This window comes from Zingiber officinale, chromosome 7A (assembly GCF_018446385.1).
Source record: "Zingiber officinale cultivar Zhangliang chromosome 7A, Zo_v1.1, whole genome shotgun sequence".
In the NCBI taxonomy this organism is placed as follows: domain Eukaryota; kingdom Viridiplantae; phylum Streptophyta; class Magnoliopsida; order Zingiberales; family Zingiberaceae; genus Zingiber; species Zingiber officinale.
This window is the reverse complement of record NC_055998.1, coordinates 19,119,953-19,135,939: the sequence shown is the minus strand read 5'-3', so window position 1 is coordinate 19,135,939 and position 15,987 is coordinate 19,119,953. Positions and strand designations below refer to the sequence as shown.

At 38.0% G+C, this 15,987-nt stretch overlaps 2 long non-coding RNA genes across 2 annotated transcripts; both read right to left on the bottom strand.

Moving 5' to 3' along the window:
* Nucleotides 1–1,685: 1,685 nt before the first annotated feature.
* On the bottom strand, nt 1,686–3,119 carry LOC122001095. Its single transcript, XR_006117275.1, has 3 exons — nt 2,143–3,119; nt 1,850–1,952; nt 1,686–1,743 (listed from the first exon to the last, which is right to left on the bottom strand). It is a non-coding gene; the product is annotated as an uncharacterized LOC122001095 (long non-coding RNA).
* Nucleotides 3,120–3,543: 424 nt separating this feature from the next.
* LOC122001094 lies at nt 3,544–4,303 on the bottom strand. Its single transcript, XR_006117274.1, has 2 exons — nt 4,253–4,303; nt 3,544–3,624 (listed from the first exon to the last, which is right to left on the bottom strand). It is a non-coding gene; the product is annotated as an uncharacterized LOC122001094 (long non-coding RNA).
* Nucleotides 4,304–15,987: the final 11,684 nt, after the last annotated feature.

The window sequence follows — 15,987 nt, the reverse complement described above, 5'->3', positions numbered from 1 at the left end:
CCAAGGCTTCTAAGAAGCCAAACAAGGTCACTAGGAAGGTATCTAGGGAAGTTATCCCTAGTGAATACCTAGAGCATCCAAGGAGCACCAATAGGTGTTGGGTTCCTATGAGCATTTTCTCTACCCCATAAATGGGTTAGAGAGTGTCAACTCCGATTAGAAGGGTAGTTAACCCAACTTTGAAGAAACTGACACTCAAGGAGCATTTTCAGGGGTACTATTAACCTTTGAAAATGAAATGGATCTATCATTTACTCTTTGGAAGAGTAAAATGTGCCAGAAAATTGAAAATATTGATTTTAATCTTATTTGGCACAATTTGGGAAAACATAAGAAATACCAAGTTGGGATTTTGGTATTTTCTTAATATTTAAGGCAAATCTAAGCCTTAAGTTAAAGTGCTTCTCTTGTGGAAAAATGAAATATGCCAACACTTGAGGGAATATGCTTAAATTCAATTGGCAAAAATTAATCAAGAGAATTAGAAATGTCAAGTTAGGTTTTGGCACTTTCTTGAAACACTTTGAGCAAATCTAGGGTTTAAGGTTTAGGATTAGCTAAGATTAAGGATACTTAGATAGATGATCTAGGTATATTTTATTTATGTTAAATCTTGCCATGATTGTTTGCCCATTATATGTCATGACATCATGTTTTATTTTTTCACTCATGCCTTATTATAAAAATACAAAAATACCATGTCATGTCATACATACATCATATAATTATAGGAATCTTTCTTTTGAAAGCTATTTCATTTTGATGTATGCCATAACATTATCATGCATTATGTTTAATTTCTTAAAAGCAAGGACAAATGGCATTTATCAACAAGTGTTTTCAACTAGTGTTGTCAACAAGTGGTATTAACAAGTAACATCCTAAGTGGATGTTCAATATCCACAAAATGCCTAGATAGATATGCATGATCCCTAGATTAGGGCAAAACCAAAATCTCACATCTCACAAGGATTATAAAGTGACTTGTATGTGTTTTAGTGCACATTAGATACAAGTGAGATGTTAGGAAGATGAACAAAACTCAAGATGTTGATTTAGTGCATTCTTTTGAATTTTAGGTTCAGCAAACACTACAACAAAAACCTTCATAGACATCGGTTTTCCACCGGTGTCTATTTGATTTTTGACCGATGTCTATGAAGCCGATGTTAAAAGTCTGCCATTTTAGACATCGGGTTAAAACCGGTGTAGTATCATTTAACGACACCGGTTTTCGAATCGGTTATTAACCGGTGTAGTATCACTTAACGACACCGTTTCATCAACGGTGTAAAACCGATGTAATATTGTATATTAATAACACCAGTTTTGACAGCGGTAAATGATCGATGTAATATTACTTTATAACACCGGTTTTACATCGGTGGAAAATCGATGTAATATGTATATTTTTTAACAGCACAGATTTGATTTTAAAACCGATAATAACAAAAAAAAAATACACAAATATTCACAAATTGTACAAATATTCTTCATTCAATAATATCCATAAAATACACAAATATTCACAAATTATATAAATAATCTTTTTACAACAATATCCATAAAATACCCAAACATTCTTTTTACATCAAAAGCTAGCTAATAGATATCAAAATCAAGGTAGAACATTCTTTTAACACATCAAGGTAGAACCGCACTTCAAATGTAATCTAGCATGCATTCAGCCCACTCGAACTGCACTTCATCAATTTCAACTCTGGAGTACTTGAGATTTGTAAACTGTAAAAACACATAAATCCACCATATGTCAAATAACTAAAACAAATGTGTACATGTATCAAATAAAAAATATAAGATCACAAGTGCTTGTCATAAACATGCTTACCAGCGTGTTGAAACCTATTCTGTGAATGGTGGCTTCGAATGAACTTCACGAGCAAGGCCAAAATTTGCTATCTTCACAAAGTCCTTGGTTACCAATAAGTTCTCTGCAAAGGTCATAATCTAGTTTAATAGAATGCTAACTTCACCAGAATAATTATAAGTGCATAAATCACATTTAACAAAATAAATGTTAATCCTAGATAACAACGTTGTAGGAATAGATATGTTAAGAGCACACAAATGAATCTTTATAGGGATATTTGGTTAAAATCGGAACTAAAGAGGTACACCTACCTCCCATGTCAATAAGTCACTTCCTCGAGTTGGATATGGCTTTTGCAAATCTAGCTCCATATAGAAGGTGTAGAGTTTGATATCTTGAAGCTGCAAATCCAATCAGAAGTAGGATTAGCGTGGTAAGCAAGACATTGAAAATCCCATTAATAGACACATATTCGCTATGAGAACCCTTGTTCTTGTCATTGAAATAAGGTGACTAGGAATAAAATAGGCACTAGGAATGACTAAAAATAAGTACAACTAAAATTCATAATTAGGATATCACTAGGAACGACAGTAGTGAAATAGTCTCCTTTCCGATGCCAATCAATTTTTGTCACAACCTGCAAAGCAAAAGAATGAATAATAGAAAGGTAGTGGCAAAGAACATTATAAAACTAAAATTATTAATAGGTTGCAGCTTAGGAACACACGCAATATAATTAAAGAAGGAATCAAATATAAAACTGCTTTATTGCATAAATTCCTCAAGCCGAACCTTATTTTCTCCCCCATTTTCTTTGGCTTCATTTTAGAACACTTGCCGTGCCAATCACAACCTTCCGCAACGATCCAATGTTTAGAAAATCTTAAAATATCATCTTAAGCATGTTTTCTTAGGCTTCATTTTAGACCTGTCTTTTGTCGGCCTACTAGCAATGATCTTTAGCAAAAACAATAAACTGACTGCAAGCTGTGCACCTAATCTCATTATATGATAATGCAACAATCAAGTTGGAAAAAATTATACTAGATGCCATATCTGTATGACAAAACATTTCAAAGATATTTTTGTAAATCCATTTAGGTACATCAGTACATATTTGCTTTCATCCACATACTGAAATGTAAAAAGGATGAAGCAAAGCTGTCAACCTTTGGTCATATTGTTTGTTCTTATAACTGAATTGTAAAGATCAAACTTGTTAACAGATAGTGGAGGGAAGAAAGTGAAGAAAGCTTGCAGAAGCTACAACCAAATTCAGCTACAACACACATAGAAACATCAAACAATGAACAGGACAATTGGAAAAATTCCACACAGAAACATCAGTATAAAGAATGAGTCACGACTCCAACATCTAAGACAGCATCATCTATGGAAACATGATACTAGTGGAGTTGAAACTTACAGGATAGAAAATTCAACAAAAAAAATAAAACAAAGCCATCATGTGTCTCAAAGTCAAGGTTCAACATCATAAGAAATATGCATACCAAACTTATAAGTCATTGATAAAATTAATTCTTGACAATAAGGATACTAGTTGGTGCTTACAGGTAAGGGGTTTGCGGAAATGAATTGGTCAAAAAAGAATAAATTATCAAGCAAAGAACATGAACTGATCTGAACATAAACTAAAATAATATTATGAGTAAAAACACTTACCCTCATCCTCCTCTAGTTTTGATTCCTCCACATGAAGCAACTCCTTGACCCTTGCTTGATTCTCTGCACTTCCCAATCCAGTATCTAAAATAAGCACATCGCATCCTCTGAAACAATGTGTAAATGTATGTCAGAAAGAAGCAGGGTGGAATTAGGCATCGAAAACTGAATTAAAAAAAAACCCTAGAGGGTGGAAATTAAATTACAAAAACCTGGAGGAAATGAACATACGAAAGAAACGCTAACCATAGGTACGGCTCCCTTCTTTTAACATAACCATATTAAATTTATATTCTAACCTAAACCATCCAATATCTAAATTCCCATTAGATCTTCAAGGTTACAATCTTCCATAATCACCTAACATGAAACCTAAATGTCACTGAAACCATTTCAGATTCAGGTTAATCTTTATTTACAACATTCAATTACCCAATATAACAACTCTTATCCTTGTTAACTAGTAACACATCATACCCTTAGCCTCCAACACCAGAACAAACAAATTCTTATTGACTCTGCCGTGGATCCAGCTCAAAACACACAGGATTCATTAGGTAACATCTACTGCAACTAATGATCGCACAAGGGTAAGGAACAAGAACTAAACCGTACCTCAATCCCCTACAAATAGAACATTACATAGTGCATCTTCACTAGCCGGATCAAGAAGAAAGAATAACAAGAAGTCATCAAAACAACCTGTTAACAACAACAACAGATCGACCTCATTACCTCTGCACCCTTCAATCACCGGAGACGATCATCCAACAGAGCTGTGGTGGCTGGGACCAAAATACCGTCTATGCTTCCCAGAAAGAACCACCTGAATCAACACTAGAAAGGATCAAGGTTCGAATTCACAACCAAAACCAAACCCTTACCTCCAAGATCAAAGTTAGGGCAACGACTTGTTCTTGCCGACGAACAGGGACAGAGATCGGGAAGGAACAATGGTTGTTACCTCCTCCAAACAATCGATGCTGGCCTGATCCAACGCCGATGCACTTGGTTCCCTCCCGACAGCCGGCGAAATCCACCGATCGAGATCCGTCGCCGTTGTTCGCCGAGATCAGAGAAGGGAGGAAGGGATCAGGGAGAAAGAAGGTTCGGCTGTAACTAACTTCTCTTCCTCTCAACGCTCCAAGGTCCGCTCTTCGCCGGCGCCACCGAGAGAAGAAGAAATCGCCGGTCTCGGTCGCGTGAAGTCCGAAGTCGCGAGAAGGAGAAAGTCGGGGGAAAAGAAAAGGCTTCGGCGCTTTATAGAGAGGTTAACCCCAAACCCCATCCTCAACCTTTAGCAATCAGACGATTAAGAAGAATGAAAAGAGGAAATGAGAGGTTTTGACCGTGTACCCAGCGAGCGAAGAGGCCGAGAAGGAGAAAATGAAGCACGGAGAGCCTTTATGCCTGCAATTTTAGGGTTTTAACAGGCAGACATACTTCGTTATTCTTGTACTGCACTCGATCTCTCTGCTTCAGAAGAAGGAGACCCCTTTACACAAGATCAGAGATCTCGGTGTTGTTCTCTCTTCCTTTGGATTCCCTCATGTTGCCGACCAACCGTGCCATGGTGGTCGTGGGCGTCCTCTAGCTGTTCGGATCTTGTCGGCCCCTACCTTAGCCGGGAAGAGCGAAGAGAGGAAGGAGGAGGAGGAGGAAGAGAGGATCGGACGAGGAGGCAGAATGGAACGATTTATACTGCGATTTTGCTTAGGATCGAAGCAGGTGGTTTTGGTCCTAAGGGGTGTCGATCTAGGAAGGGGAAGAGATCCAGGAAAGGGAAGAGGGAGATGAGGCTGAGAGAGATGGTCGGAGGTTTAGGTTTAGGTTTAGGCTGAGAGAAGGGAAGCGATATTGGTTTAGGTTTGGAGGGAACTTTGTGAAGTGTTATAAATTTTGCTGGTGGAAAAATTAAATTATTATTTTTTGGTTCATTAACATCGGGTTTTAAAAACCGCTGTTAAAACCGATGTCTATTAACAAAAAAAAAAGGCGCTCATAGACATCGGCTAAAAAACCGATGTCTATGAGCGAAAATCTGCGCTTATAGACACCGGTTTTTGAAAAAACCGGTGTAAAATACTCAAAGACATCGGTTTTTGCTTAAAACTGTTGTTGTTCCACCGATGTCTATGAGGCTTTTTCTTGTAGTGAAAACACATAGTTATGTGTTTTCCCATCATTGGGAAAGCTAATGTACAAGTAATGTGCATTAAGCCCAAGAAATATGGTGGGATATTGGTTTTGAAAAGGGTTTTAAAATAATTTTAGAAAATCTTGGTGAAGGCTATCTTTTGATAGTAATTACCATTGAATAGTTAGACACAAACTTAAAGAAAACACTAAAACTTTTGAAAGTTCTCAAGTTTGTGTCAATCTTTGAAAATATGGTGTATTTTCATAGAAAACTATTTTTTCATGATAAAGTATGCCCTAAATAATGTCTACACGAAATTTCATGATTTTTGGATTTTTGTAGAATTTTCTAGGGGTTTCTGAAGTTGGCTGAATTTGAAATTCAGCAACTATCAGAGCTCAGATCGATCCATGGATCGATTGGAGTGTCTGAATCGATCAGTAGATCGATTCAGAAGACAATTCTAGCGAGCAGAAGCTCGCTGGATCGATCAGTCGATCGATCCAAGTAGACTGAATCGATCAGTGGATCGATTCAGCAGGGTTCAATCGATTGGAACCCAACTCTAATCGATCGAAGATGCTGATTTTGGCTGGGAAGGTCTGATTTCAGTATCTTTGAAGCTGTTATAGTCTAGTTAACCATTCCAAACCCCTGAAAATATATTTATATACATAAAAAGGGTATTTTCGTGTGGAAAACAAGGATGGATTGGTTAAGGAAGGCTAAGTTGAAGTTTAGGTTGAGGTTTGTTTCAAATTTTGAATATTTGAACCTCAAAACTTCTAAAATTGGGTTTCCTAAATTATTAGGGATTCCAAGTCATTGTTGGTGCAATGACAGAAGTTACCACCATGTTTTTAGGGGGAGGTACTCTTTAAAGACATGAAAATTATTTTTCATGAACCTTGGAAGGTGGTTAACCTTCTGTTAAGAACATGCTCAAGGTTGAGTGTTTGAACTTTAATGGGGAGTGGATATCCTCATTGTTCAAGTGGTTTCAAGTGGATAATGCTCAAGGATGGGCATTTGCCTACATTGGGGGAGAATGTGGGGTTAAGGATCATGAAGGGTATGGGACCTTCATTATCGTATTAATCACAACGAGTGAAGTTGTGAACAACGATGATCAACTCTTCAGGGGGAGAGTTTTCAACAAGTGAGTTTGTTGATGTGTGCCCAAAAATGGGGCATGGTTTGATGTGTGCCAATAAGGGGAGAATGACATGAAGTAAGTTAGGATTTCATTACCTAGAGGGAGTTTGCCCTCTTAGGGGGAGAATGAAGATCTTAACTTATGTATTCATTGTCCAGTGGCATGAAGAAGGTTTAGGCTATAGGATTAGCCTAACTTACATGTGGTATTGTAAGTGATAGTGTTGGTATTGTCAAACATCAAAAAGGGGGAGATTGTTGGTGCAACATCCCTCAGGTCAAGGTTGACCTGGTTGACCAAGCTTGAGTCTTGGTTTGGGTTTCGATGTTTGACAATGCAAGGCTGATTGAAGAAGAGTCAAGTAGGTCAAGGATGACCGGATACTTGACTGGAAAGTCCTGGTGAGTGAAGCCAGGCAGAAGAAAATCCTAGTGAGTGAAACTAGGTGAAAGTCCTGGTGAGTGAAGCCAGGCAGAAGAAAATCCTGGTGAGTGAAGCCAGGTGAAAATCCTAGTGAGTGAAGCTAGGTGAAAGACCTGGTGAGTGAAGCCAGGCACGGGGAAATCCAGATGGGTCAAGATTGACCAGACATCTGGTGGAAGTCCAAGTAGGTCAAGGGAGTGACCGGATACTTGGCACGAAGAGAAAAGTCCAAGTGGGTCAAAGGGATTGACCGGACACTTGGTGGGGAGTCCTGGCAGGTCAAGGGAGTGACCAGATGCTAGGCATGATATACCAACAGGTCAAGGTTGACCGAATGTTGGTTTGAGAGGCTTGGGACTTGGTTTTGGGCAAAAACCAAGAGCTGGATCGATCAGTGGATCGATCCAGGAGCTGGATCGATCCAGGCTTTTCCCAGCGAACAGAAAGCCTCTGGATCGATCAGTGGATCGATCCAGGTCTTTCCCAGCGAACAGAGAGCCTCTGGATCGATCAGTGGATCGATCCAGAGGTCCCAATTGATCAGCCGATCGATTGGGACGCTGCTGGTTCGCGCGATAAGCGCTGGATCGATCCGTGGATCGATCCAGGCGTTTTCCCAGAGCACAGAGGCGCTCTGGATCGATCCGTGGATCGATCCAAAGCCTCCCCGATCGATTGGGAACTTTCGAATCGATCGGGATCCGACCGTTGCGTCGTATTTAAGCTGCAGGCGTGCGATGGCTGCGGTAGAGTTTTACAATCTCATCTAAGATCTTCACCAGCGACTCCGCAGAGCTCTCCACGCCAGTTCTTGAAGTTCTTGGAGGTTCTCCCAAGTCAAGAGGCGGATCTATTGAAAGAGGAAGAAAGCTAGGGTTAGGGTTTCTTGTACGCATTGTAAGCTTTGTGCTTGTATTTTGTATCCTTTCCCCTTCCTCTTGTAGTGTGAACTTGTAGGTCTTCTCCGCCTTCGGTAGTTACCGAAAAGGAGTGTTTACATAGTGGAGGGTGCGTGAGTAGGTGTGGATCCTTGGACTAGTCACCTCTTGTGAGGTGGATACCAAGTAAACCAACCTTGTTAGCGTTGTGTGGTTTGTTTCTTGTATTTTCGCTGCGCATCTTTGAAGAAACAAGCAACGACAAGCACCTAGCACGCGAAGAGCTATTCACCCCCCTCTAGCTACTTTTTGGTCCCAACAGGACCCATAAAGTCAACCTAGTTGACTTTTTTAGTCCGGGTCCTTTGCTCTGGTTTTGCTCGCCTCGGTCCGGGTCTTCCGCTCCGACTCCGCTCGCTTGGGTGAATTCATCTATCTGGAATAGGGCTCACCCGAACCTAACTTCCGACCTTCTCGAGTAACCTTCCGCTCCGACTTCTCGTCCTTCAGAAACGTCGCGCGTCTCCTTCTCGTCCGCCCGCATACTCTTCTGCAGCACCTCGTCCCTCATACGCATTGAGCCCATCGGCTCTCTCTCGTGTCGTCATTCTCGCTAGCTGCGTCTTTTGCTCGACCTCTTGTGCTCTTAAGCTCCTGCACACTTAGACACGAGGTTAAACACAACAGGACATAACTTAACTTGTTTGAACATATCAAAATAACCTTGGGGTACCAACAATCATTTCCTTTTTGATGTGAGCAATCCAGGTTAAGTTAGGATAAACAAATATAAAATAAAGCAATAAATTTGCAATTCAAGTGCAATAATAATAATAATAATAATCTACCTCCCCCTAGACTTAATCTTCCCTTCTCCCCCCATTGATCACATAAAAAATGGGGTACCGAAAAAAATCTAAGGGTAACTTTTAAAAACTCTGATTTACAAATAATTTTGATAAATTTATCAAGATATTGAAAATACTGAAAATAATTTTGATAGCACTAAAAATACAATAATTTTAAAAAAATTTCTAAGTAAAAATGTTGTGAAATAATCAATAATTTCCTCAGTTAAACAAATTTCCAAAAAATATTTTTTTGTATAAATTTTGATAAAGTAAATCTGATACTTAAGAAAAACTTTAAGTAAAAAATTTCTAAGTAAGGAAAAAAAATTTCTAAGTTTTTTTTAAAAAAAATTGTGCAACATATAAAATACATTTTGGTAAAGCACAAAAAAATAACTTAAAAAAACTTTAAGTTAAAAAAATGATGTTTTCTTAAGTTAAACAGATTTGCATAGAAAAATTTAAGAAATTTCAAAAAAAAATTTGAGTAACTATTCAAAGTATTATCTAATTTTAATTTTAATACTTTATCAGTTAGTCAATTAAATATTTTATTTCAATATTTGGCTTCCAAGTTATGGCGAGACACTAGGCCTTCTTGGTTATTGGAGCAACAACCACTTTCTAGACAAAGCCTCATAAAAAAATTAAAACGTTTAATTTTTTCGCTGAAAGCGCTAAGTCTAATTAAAGTTTAAGTTAAACAAGACTTTGGAATCCAATATAGGCTCCAGCCAACTGGATTAATTAAGAATTTTTAGGAATATATTTTTTTGAAATTTTCCTAATTTATCCTTTGTGATATTTAAAATACCAGTTCAAATTATATTTTCAAATACGTACTATATGTGCATGTATGTTTTTTCAAGTTTTTTTATTTCTTTTTGCAAATTATCATTTTATAGCTTTAATTTATCAAAATCTTCTAATGGACAAGATTTTGCTAGAATTACTTTTAATTCTTTAATTTCTTTTTCTAATTTGCAACAATCTTTAGATAACAATTTAACGAATTTAAACATTTTATCGGGAGGAAGAGATCGTACCTGACTTACCTTGTTAATCTCGTTGTCCGTGGCTCTCCCTGAACTGTTGTTTTCTTCCGATGTTGCTCCCCCTTCATATCGATCCTCTCGATGCTCATTTTGGAAGAGTTTTCTTCGTGTTCGTCTTAATGACTTGCCATCAACGCAAGCTCGGAGAAAGTCTCAACTTTCGATTCGGACGATGTTTCATCCCACGTCGCCTTTAAAGTCTTGTACTTGTTCGTTTGGATAAGCTTCTTTCCTTTGTCCTTATCCTTGTTCCTTAACTTAGGGCAGTTATCCTTGTTGGGTTTTTCGGACCGCGAAAACCGCTTTTTCGCGTGGCAGAAACCCCGAAACCCCCATGCCACCAGATCCGTGAGAAGTAAAAACTTTCGAAAACATTACGAGTACGAGTTTTATGCTAGTTCTAAAATAGATTTACAAGGAGAAAACCTTTTACCCTTGATGCGTGCCCTTTAGGAATCCCGCTCGTCCAAGGAAGTGTTGGATCTCGAGATCGTCAAGCGTACGATCCTCTAAAAGTATCCACACGAACAAATGGGTGGAGAAAAACTAAACAAAGGTGTGCTAGCACCCTTGATCAGCCACGACAAGAGGAGGAGAGGGAGAGCAAGAAGAGAGAGCAAGGAAGAAGATGATGAGCCTTGAATAAAATCAAATTTCATTCCTCTACAAAAGTGGCCGACCACTCATAAAGTGTAACCCCCTTTTTGCATTAAGTGGCGATTAAAGAGGGAATTTGTAACCTCCATGAGGTGACACACACATGTGCCAACTATGATGATGTGGCACATCATCATTGGCCACTTAATGCCAAGTCACAAATGATGTGGCATAAAGTCAAGTCAAACTTGACTCTTCCTCTTCCTCTCAAGTCAAGTCAAACTTGACTTAATCTCTCTCATGGTTGATCTAATCCAACCATTTAATTTAAGCTAATTTAATATAATGAATCTAATTCATTTAATTAAATTGATTCAATGAGTCATAATCTAAATTAGACTCATTGAACACATGAATCAACTTGAGTCCAACTCAATTAGCCCAATTAGGATTACTCTTAATCCAATTTGATTCATCACATGAATCTAATCCTCTTGGTTCATCATATGAACATAATCTCCATCTAATTATCCTTAGTGTGTGACACTATAGGTTCTTGTAACGTTGGCAATGCCCTTAAACCCATTTAGGAGCATAAGTAATGAGCGGTATCTAGTAACACATCATTACTACCCAAGTTACAAGAATGTTGAGATCCAACATCACATTGTGACTACTAATTGTGACTCCTCACAATATATGACAAGTGTCCTTCTATCGTAGACATCTAGATTGATCAATGTAAGGCATAGACCGTGTCATCCTCTGACCAATCTAAATCTTGATCTCCAAGTAGACTCACTAAATCAAATGAGCTCAATATCTCATATTGACTCATTTGGACATGACCATGCACTTCGTGGTCTCACTCTATCAAGAATATCGATGTCGCTCCTGTCATATAGGAGGGATAGATCCCATCTACATCACTCACATCCCTCGGCATAATTCGTTACATACCTAGTAATCGCCTTTATAGTCCACCCAGTTATGGGTGACGTTTGACAAAACCAAAGTACATAACTCCTTATATAGGGATCCATGGTGACTTCAGGTCAAAGGACTAGTAGTCATACTAATAGCCACATGAGAAAGTATATGACACTCATATAACGATCCATAATACTTTCTCATGGAGGGTCATTCAGTATACATTCTCCAATGCATACCCATGTGTCAACTTGATATCTCTATATCCATGACTTGTGAGATCAAGTCATCGAGTTGACCTACATGCTAGTCTTATTGCATTAACATTGTCCCTGAATGTTAATACTCGACTAGGAATGATTAAAAGTAGTGTTCCCTATATCATCTCACTATCGGTTCAACTAACCGATTGATATAGGTGAGAACCTTCTACTCAAGGACGCTATTATACTTAGTTTATTTGACACCAATACAAGTGTTGGAACCTCAAGGTTGTTTTGGTGTGATCAACAAGTTAAGTTAGGTCCTGCGTTGTTTCTAACCTTGTGTCTAAGTGTGCAGGAGCTTAGGAGCACAGGTACTCGAGCGGAAGACGCAGCTAGCGAGAAGGACGGCACGCTGTGCGTCCGAAGGACGAGGTGTTGCAGAAGAGTACACCGACGGACGAGAAGGAAGTGTGCGCGGTGGTTCCGAGGTACGAAAGCCGGAGCGGAAGATTGCTCGGGGAGCAAGAGACGCAGCTAGCGCGAAGGTCGGCACGGGGTGCGACCGAGGGACGAAGTCTGCGGATGAGTACGCTGGTGGACGAGAAGGGACACGCGACAATTCTGAGGGACGAGAAGCCGGAGGGAAGCACGCTCGAGAAGACTGGAAGATGGGTTCGGGTGAGCCCTATTCTGGATGTCAGAGATCACCCAAGCAAGCGGAGCCGGAGCAGAAAGACCCGGACCAGAGGCGAGCTGAACCGAAAAAGAGAGCACGGACCAAAAGTCAATAGGGTTGACTTTTGGCTCCGGGGCACCTGGAACTGTCCGGGGCGCCCGGAGCTGTCCGGGGCGCCCGGAACTGACTTTTTCCCAGGATCGAGCTTTGACTCGATCCAACCGTTGGGGGATAAATTTTATCCCCCCAGGGCGCCCGGAATCCTTCCAGGCGCCCCGACCAAGGCTATAAATATAGCCTTAGTCCAGAAGCTTTTCAACAATAACGATCATTCTATTTCCAAACACTTGTATGCTTTAGTTGTAGTTAAGCTTCTGTTTTCTGTGCCTAAACGCTGTAAGAGGCTTCTCCGCCTTAAGGAGTTTTTGAGCTTAATCTTCCTTAGATTAACAACCTCCCCGGTTGTAACCAAGTCAAATCCGGTGCCTTGTTTTTATGCTTTATTTTCTGCTTAATCTATTTTACAAGTGTTAGCTTAATCGTTCGAGGAAGGGTTGTTTGTTTTTAATTGACAGGTTACTTACCAACCCTTCTAGCCGGTCCAACGGTCCTACAACAAGTAAGTATAATAACCAAAAGCAAATGCCTTTATTTATATAAGAATATGATACAACAAGTCCATAATACAGTCATCAAATGATTGGCTCTAGTGCTCTAACTAACAATCCTTAACGTGCCCTTCTTCATTGCAATGGTAGCATCTGATTGTCCTTTTCATTCTACCCTATGAATGGTTAGTTTTTCTTGATTTAAATAACTTTTTAAAACGTCTTACCATCATTACCATTTCTTCGTCGTTGAGAGAGGATTCTGACTCATGTTTATCTCTCGTTACCTTGAAGGCGATGTTGTGCTTCGACTCCTTCGTACTTGCACATCTAGATTCATGCACTTCAAAAGTTGAAAAGAATTCTTCTAAGGTAATAGATTCTAAGTCCTTAGAGATATAAAAGGCATCTACTGGTGATGCCCATTTTGTATTTCTAGGGAATTCATTAAGAGTGTACCTTAGCGAATCTTGGTTGTTTACCTTTTCTTTGAGATTTGAAAGTCCGGTGATGAGTTCCTTAATCCTTGAGTGAAGTGCTGTAGCACCTGAAATTCATCCACTATTTATAAGTTAAAATAATTAATGACATAGATAAGGAAGGGATTGATAATTCAGTTAAGGTAGGGTAGTAAATAAAAAAAATTAATTAAATTGAATTCACTCATATCATGATAAATTAATTTCATGAATAAAATTTAATTAATATATGCATGTGTAATGAATTTAATTATATACATGACATGGCTAAGGAAGTTCACGGATTAGAATTAGTATACATATGAAGATAAAATATTTAATTTGTGAATAAATATTTTGAACCATAAATAGATTTAATAAATATTGTAATGGATTATTTGATTCATGAGATAAATAAAAAGTAGAATTAATTGACGAATATTTTGATCCATAAGTATGGTAATGATTTAGTTGATTTGGAAATAAAGGATTTAGTGGTTGGATCAAGTCATAGGTAACAATTATAAAAGAAAGAACTCTGATAGAGGAAGAGAGTGAGATAGCTGTGGTTGGGAGAGAAGAGCCGTCGGGTGTCATGGAGTTTAGTCGCAAAAGAAAGGGGTACGTTCCTACCACCTTAGTTCAATAATTAATCTATTAAAATAGGTTGTTCAAAGGAGAGTTCTAGATTGATTGATTGTGGGAAGGAGACATAGGTTAGGGTGTTTCGATTCTAGTTTAAAAAGAAAAGTTATGCTTTGTTTTTCTTTGCAGTTGATCGTTTTTTTTTTATGATCTAAACAGATTACGAATTATACCGAATCCATGATATAGTATATATATATATATATATATATATATATATATATATATATATATATATATTATTTTCCCTCCATGTTGTTTATGCCTTAGTCAGAGCACGTTCAATACCTCTTTATTTATTTTTCTTAATTCCTTAATCAAATCGTATGTTGTGTGAGTAACATGATTATGTGTGAAAATCATTCGATGTGTCGATTTTCTCTGTCGTCGGGTGGATTTCCTGAAGTCCGGTTTTTTTTAAAGCATCACAAATTGTATGTTGTTTTTTTTCCATTTTCTTCCTTTCCTTAATCGTTTTTTTTTGCTGTTTGTTTGTTTTGATGTTGTACACACCGATTATATTGATTTGATAAAGTCATTACGTTAATAGTTTGATGCATGCAATGCCTTTACCAAATTTCTAGTTATGTTTTTTTAGGACTCAAGAATTTAGAACCCAATTATATATATATTTTAAAAAAAGGAAACAGATGTGATTTTTGTAGCTTTTGCCTTCATTGACACGTACAAGTCAATTTTAACTCAAAAGATATACTATTAATATTGGTTTTAATTTCTTCTTAGTAATTAGTCTTCTTTTGCCTATATTTAGTATTAAGATCATGTGCTCTGCACGGTATGAATTTTGTATTAGATGACAAGTATGTTTTTGTAAATTCAGAAATTGTTCTACAGAAAAATTGAACTTAAACTCATTGATGGCTTGCACAAATCAAAATATTTATAAACTCTAGCGCATCGATTATTTGGTTATGGACAGTTATGTTTTAATGACCATGAATGCTATGGATGTATACATATATGCATGAGGTTAAGAATATGTTTTTCCTCTTATGAGGTACGTGATTTGACTGTGGCCAATTTATGTCATGTATGGGTTAAGTTATGAATCGGGGATCTACGCCCGAGGAGCTTACCAAATTATGTATGAGTTGAGTTATGAACCGGGGGCATACGCCCGGGGAGCTTACCAAATTATGTATGGGTTGAGTTATGAACCGGGGACCTACGCCTCGGGAGCTCACCAAAAATCATGTATGGGTAGGGGTTTTCGTTCCGAGGTTCGGATCCCTACCAACCTAGCGCTAGGATAAAAGTTTGATCAAACAATTATGTTACGTGGCCACTTTCATTGAACTGAGCTCTACTAGAACTGTTACATTTATGTCATGAAGGCATTTAAATTAATTTTATTATTAGAATATTTTTCCTTATGTTTACGGCATGCAAGCTTTCGACCTACATCTCTTTCTATGTCTAACCTAATTTAGTGGATCTGATTATTGGCTATTATGGTTTGAACGTACTGGGTCTTTAGACTCATTATATTGTTTATTACAGGAGGTGGTACCGATGAGACAAGAGGCTTTGACAATCAAGCAAGCTCAGAATGACGGCAACACAACCCATGGACCCCCCCTAGTTTATGTTTTTGCTTTAAATTGAAATGATGTAATAAAAGATTTAGTCCAGTAAATTTTCTATAAGAACTACTAGTTGTTTATGACTTAGTCGGCTTTCTCGGGATATTCATGTACTTTTTTTTCTTCATATTATTAGAAAATAAATAAATAAATAAAAATTAAAAAAAAAGATATATATTAAATAGGAAGAGCCGTTTTGAATTAAAGTAGATTAGAGTCATTACAATTGGTATCAGAGCAAAG